Source organism: Vombatus ursinus, unplaced genomic scaffold, assembly GCF_900497805.2.
Source record: "Vombatus ursinus unplaced genomic scaffold, bare-nosed wombat genome assembly UNPS02014811.1, whole genome shotgun sequence".
NCBI lineage: Eukaryota > Metazoa > Chordata > Mammalia > Diprotodontia > Vombatidae > Vombatus > Vombatus ursinus.
The window spans coordinates 19,466,704-19,472,703 of record NW_020954589.1 but is presented as its reverse complement, the minus strand read 5'-3'; positions in this window follow the sequence as shown (position 1 = coordinate 19,472,703).

The following is a 6,000-nucleotide window of genomic DNA, read 5'->3' as shown; positions in this document are numbered from 1 at the left end:
CCTTGCCTGTCTTTCCTTCCTTTTTTCCTTGCCTCCCTCCCTTCCTTCCTCCTTCCCTTCTCTCTCCTTCTTTCCTCTCTCCTTCTCTTCTTCCCTCTCTTTTTTCTCTTTCTTTCTTTTTCTGTTTCTCTTCCTTCCTTCCTTGAAAGACAGTGTTATCATCAATACTCTAAATTTCCCAGTGCCAGGGCAAAGCTAGCCCCTTTTACCTTACCTTGCCTCTATTTCTGAGCTTCAGAAACAAGACTCACACTCATAACTTCTGAATCTAGTTATCTTTCCACTACACTGTACTACTCAATTTAGTAGAAAGAGGGCTAGACCTGGGAATTTTAAAACCTGGGCTTGCCCTGATTCCTTCTAGCTGAAGGACTCATGAGGGAAGTCAGTTAGCCTTCTTGAGCCTTCTCCCACTCCCACCCAGATTATAAACTCTATGATGTTGGTATTTTTTGTATATTCAATGCCAGGAACAGTGCCCTGCGTATATTAATCCACCAACAAGCATAGTAGGTACTTAGTAGATACTTATTGAATTTGAATTGAATCGAATTGAGATGGATTAGAAAGGGCCCAGGAAGGGCAGAAAGGGAGTTCCCAGATATGGGACAAAGTCTGGGCAGACTTCACAGTTTTGCCAGGGATCAGACCTTTTTGGCAGAAGCCAGGTACCATCCTGCTGCCTATAATTCATAGAAGGGAGACGTAGATAAATCCCCTTTATTGTTGCAGCTGAATGGATGACCTTTCATGTTGAGATAGACTTATGCCTTGCATTTGCTGTGTTACTGACTCTACTAGAGAGAGCAGCCTAGATAAATAGGGAGGGTCTCTGCCTCCCTCAGGAGGGAAATACAGAACAGAAAGAACAAATCCATACACCTTTTGATTTTATAGGTTGGATCAAAACCCCAAAATGGATAGTGTCTTTTCAGACACATTTTAAAGAAAGGTCTCATAACTCTACTAAAGTCCTATTCTGGTATCTCATTGTAGTACAGAGATGACTCTCAGTTTTCAAAGGCAATACCCAGAGAACATAATAATAATAACAATAATGGCTAGCTAGCATTTATATGATACTTTAAGTTTTGCAAAGTGCTTTTATAAATATTAACTCATCTAATCCTTATAACAACCTTAAAAGGTAGGTATTATTGTTCCCAATTTGTAGATGAGGAAACTGAAGCAAATAGAGGTTAAGTGACTTGTCTAGGGTCATACAGCTAGTAAATGTCTGAGGTAGGAGTTCAACTCAGGTCTTCATGACTTCAGGTATTGATTGAGCTTTATCCATTGTGTCATCTAGTTGCCTTAGAAGGTCCTGCCAAGACAAAAAGACTCAAGTATAGACTATGTCTGCTATTCAAAGACAAGTTATTATCTGAGAACAGAGAGCCTCAGCACCCAACAGCTGGCTGGAGTTATTTTGGTTGGAGTTATTTTACCGGCTGAAATCCATGAAACACATAAAAGTACAAAATGGCCCTCAGTTCTTGGTGACCCTCTTTCTCTACTATGGTGCCAGTTGGAGTGTATGAAGTGTTCAGAGAGGGCTAGCACCCCTTGTGTGAAGGCTCACCAAGCCCTTTTCAGGGCTGCTCATCCACCTTTGCTGTCCACCTGTGGCTCCAAGAAGCTGTAGTATGTACAGTGGCCATTCCTTGGTAAACTTGTCTTGGGAGATGGGCTAAACCAAATTGAGGGTAACTGAAGGCCACAAATTTGTCAATGAGTTAGGGGGATGTCTACCTCAAGCATGTGAAGACCTCCCCTAGGGGAACGGGTGGATGAGAACAATTTCTTCTAACAGCCATGAAGGCGGCTAAAGCAGGCTTAATGGAGTGCTTAGGGCTTGATCAGACATTGGAGATGCCAAGATCATCCACTTCATCTAGGGCCATTAACAGTTGCCTTGACTTTTGTCTTGCCACTGGACTTTGATGACTCTGGGGGAGAGAGTGCAACTGATGACTTTGTACAACTCTACCTCACTTAAATCCAATTCATGAACAAGTCAAAACATCACCCTATGATGTCATTGGTCCTCTTTAAAAATGAAGCACAGACTACAAAACAACCAGTGGGAGAGTGATAGAAATGGGGAAAGATGAAACTAAAATAGTACAGGTTTTAGATCTTCCAGAAACATTATTTAAATTTCTTTCTTTACAACATCTTTTGCATACATCTTCTCTCTACTCTCACAGCTACCAATCTAGTTCAGCCCTCATTACCTCTTGCTTGGACTATTGCATTAACTTTCTAATTGGTCTTCCTGCCTCAAGTCTCTCCCCTCTTCAATCTATTCTCCACTTAGCTGCCAGAGTGATTTTCCTAAAGTTTAGGTCTGACTATTGAAGAAACATCAGTGACTCCTCATTACCTTCTCCAGGAACAAATATAAAGTAAATCAGTCAGTCGGTCAGTCAGTCAGTCAGACAATAGGCATTTATTAAATATTTCTTATCTGCTATGCACACCGCTAAGTGCTGGGGACACAAAGAAAGGTAAAAAAAGGGGTCCTTAAGCAATTCACAGTCTAAAATCCTTTCTTTAACATTTTAAAATTCTTCACAACCTAGACTTTCTTTTTTTTTATCTTTTCAATCTTGTTACATTCTACTACTCCTTCACTCACTAGGATCTAGTAATTAGGGGTGAGGAACCTATAGCCTTGAGGTCGCATATGACCCTCTAGGGTCCTCAAATGTGGCTTTGTACCTGACACTCCATTTCCCATTACTTTATCACTTGGAATGTTTATCACTGCATTTTCCCATTCCTGGAATGCTTCCATTCCCACCCCAGAGGCTAGCTCTATTCTTCTGAGATTTTCCTCTACCTGTTCTGAATTTATTTTGTATGTTCTAATATATGTATATATATATGTGTGTGTGTGTTTATGTATATATATAAATATGTATAAATATATTTATATATGTATATATAAATATGTGTATATACATTATGTATATGTATAAACATATATTTGTATATTATATATATGTATATACATCTATTCTATTTCATCTACTAGAATGCAAGATCTTTGAGGTTTTTTCCTCCTTTCCTTTGTACCTCTAGTTCTTAGCACAGTGCCTAGGGCATAGTAAGCACTTAATAAATGCTCATTAATTAATTGTATTTTGGTGTGTTGGAAAGAGTATTGTATTTTGAAATCCCTGGATTCAAGTCTGAATCACAGATCTGCTACCTGTGTGGCCTTGGGCAAGTCATTTAACCTCTTTGGGCCTGTTTCTTTATCTATAAAATGAAGGGATTGAACTTTTCAATTGCTGTTCAGTCATTTTTCAGTCATGTCTAACACTTCATGACTGTATTTGGGATTATCTTGGCAAAGAGATGAAGTGGTTTTTCATTTCCTTCTCTAGCTCGTTTTACCAATTGGAAAACTGAGGCAAACAGGGTGAAGTGACTTGCCCAGGGTCACACAGCTAGTGAGTATCTAAGGTCAGATTTGAACTCAAATGTCTTTCTGTCTCCAGGTCCAGCACTCTATCCACTGTTCCACCTAGCTGCCCTAAGGGATTGGACTAGATGACATTTAAGGTCCCTTCTATCTCTAAACTAATGAGATAAATGAAATATTGGTTCAGGGTCCTACAAGTTATTCTATTGGAATATATATGCTATTGGAACAAGATACTCTATTGGGGAAAAAAAAAAGAACCACATATAGGAGGTCAAAGGGAAAGAGAGACACCAGGGTGTGATGTGCTGATGAGGAAAGGGGCAAAGGCCAATAGCTGGCAGAATTCTCTAGCCAGGAGAGTAGTTGCTATTTTCATATAATATAGGGGCTACTGGGATAAAGATACTTACTTTACCATGGTGTCCCCCAATTCCTTTTTGTTTGAGGTTGCAGAGTCCTAGGGAGATTTGCCTCAGCCAGAGGTTATGGTAAGACCTAAGAACTAAAATAGGTTTCTGACCATAAGTTATGTCAGCTCAACTGAGAGACTCAGGAGAGACAATTAAGGGCAAAACAGATTGGAATTCAGTTCAGTTCTGAGAAGAGGTCAGAAATGAGAAGAAGTTAACAGAAAAGCTCTAAGGAAAGTTCAAAGGACAGAATAGATCTCAGGCTGGATCTTTGTACCTTCTGGTGCAGTTTGGCTGAGGAGAGGAAAACTTCATAGCTACTGGACAAGAAAGCTGACTGGGAAGACTGCAGAGGGATTCACAGCTACTGGCTGCTAACAGACACATATCTGCTCCTTTTTAGGAGATAGACCATGTCCAATGGACGGTGACGGTGGTTGAAAGAGATGTAGCTACAACAACCATGGTGGATGTTTTACAACAATTTCCCCAAACTTATTTGACCTACCACCCCCTTTTCAAACAAAAAATTACTCAATACCCCTGCCCTGGGAATCTACTTTAATCTTTTAACAGTTGTTGTTTTTTTATTTTCATCATTTAAAAATATAAATAAAAAATGACACATCTTAAATTTAATAATTTATTATAATTTTGTAGATTAGATACTTTCCTTTATTGAAATTTTGATAGACAAATACTTCTCCACTTCAAGTTTTCTTTTCTTTTCTTTTTTTTTTGGTGAGGCAATTGAGGTTAAGTGACTTGCCCAGGATCACACAGCTAGGAAGTGTCAAGTGTCTAATGTCTGAGGCTGGATTTGAACTCAGGTCCTCCTGACTCCAGGGCTGTTGTTCTATCCACTGTGCCACCTAGCTGCCCGCATTAAATTTTTGATGATGCAATATTGCATCATGTAACCATATGGTATCGTATTGTAAACAAGTCATTACATTCACACATTCCTGCAGATGCATGCTGGACTTCCCTACAATGTGCTACACTCTTGCCCGCCAACACTTGCTTGTTAAAACCTGTCTGTGGACTTAACCATTGATTGGTTATAACTTGCATTTTGTGTGTTTATTTGGAAAATAATGTAATCACTATGACTTTAACTCTTTTATATAACAGATGAAATATTAATAAATGTTTTTCAAAATTTTCTTATCTTCTCTTCGTTCCTTATGCTTCCACTGCCCCCTTATTTTTATTCAATGCTCCCCAATTGCACCCAAAGCTATTACTGTTCCTCTGGATCATTCCAGTGCCCCCTAGGAAGAGGTATCACCCACTTTGGGACCTCTGTTAAAAAGTCTGAAGTATCACCGTAGCTAGTTGGCACAGTGGATAGAGTGCCGGGCCTAGAGTCAGAAGGACTCATCTTCCTGGTTTCAAATTTGGCCTCAGATATTTACTAGCAGTGTAACCCTGGGCAAGTCATTTCACCTTGTTTATCTCAGTTTCCTTATCTGTAAAATGAGCTGGAGAAGGAAACGGCAAACCATTCCAGTGTCTTTGCCAAGAAAACCCCAAATGGGGTCATGAAGAGTCTGACATGACTGAAAAATGACTGAACAACAGCAAAAGATAACCCTGAAAATAGCTAGAATTCACGACCAGCTGGAGTGGAAAACCATACCTTGCAGAAGCAATAAAGATTGACTCCTGATAAAGAGCAACAAAGAGTAACTCCTGCCTAGGAGTGGGTGTAGAAGAGATCAGCATAATGATGTCAGAAGAAGACACTGATAGCTTTGCAGTGTCCAGGTCTGAGTCACCCACCCACGCGTGTGTCCTGATCATTATGTTCCTTGTGTATCTCCTCATGTGTGTATATCCCACACATAGTTCCTATCATGCTCACTGACCATAGGTCATAAAAAATCACACCATGTTATGGTGTGTATTTATGGGATAGTAAATTTAATGTTTATATAAGGGGAAGGGATATTCTATATTTAGTTATTTGATATTTAATAGACTGACTGTTAAAAATTAAACATACTAGTGGGGGCTCATGAACTCATCTGGACAAAATTCTGACCCATAAGATACATAAAACTTGTAGCAGTTAGCTGGGGCCCTAGAGTGAAGGGTGTCTTGTGAACTATATATTTAACCAGAAGAAGGCCACTGAGTAGATAGGTCTGG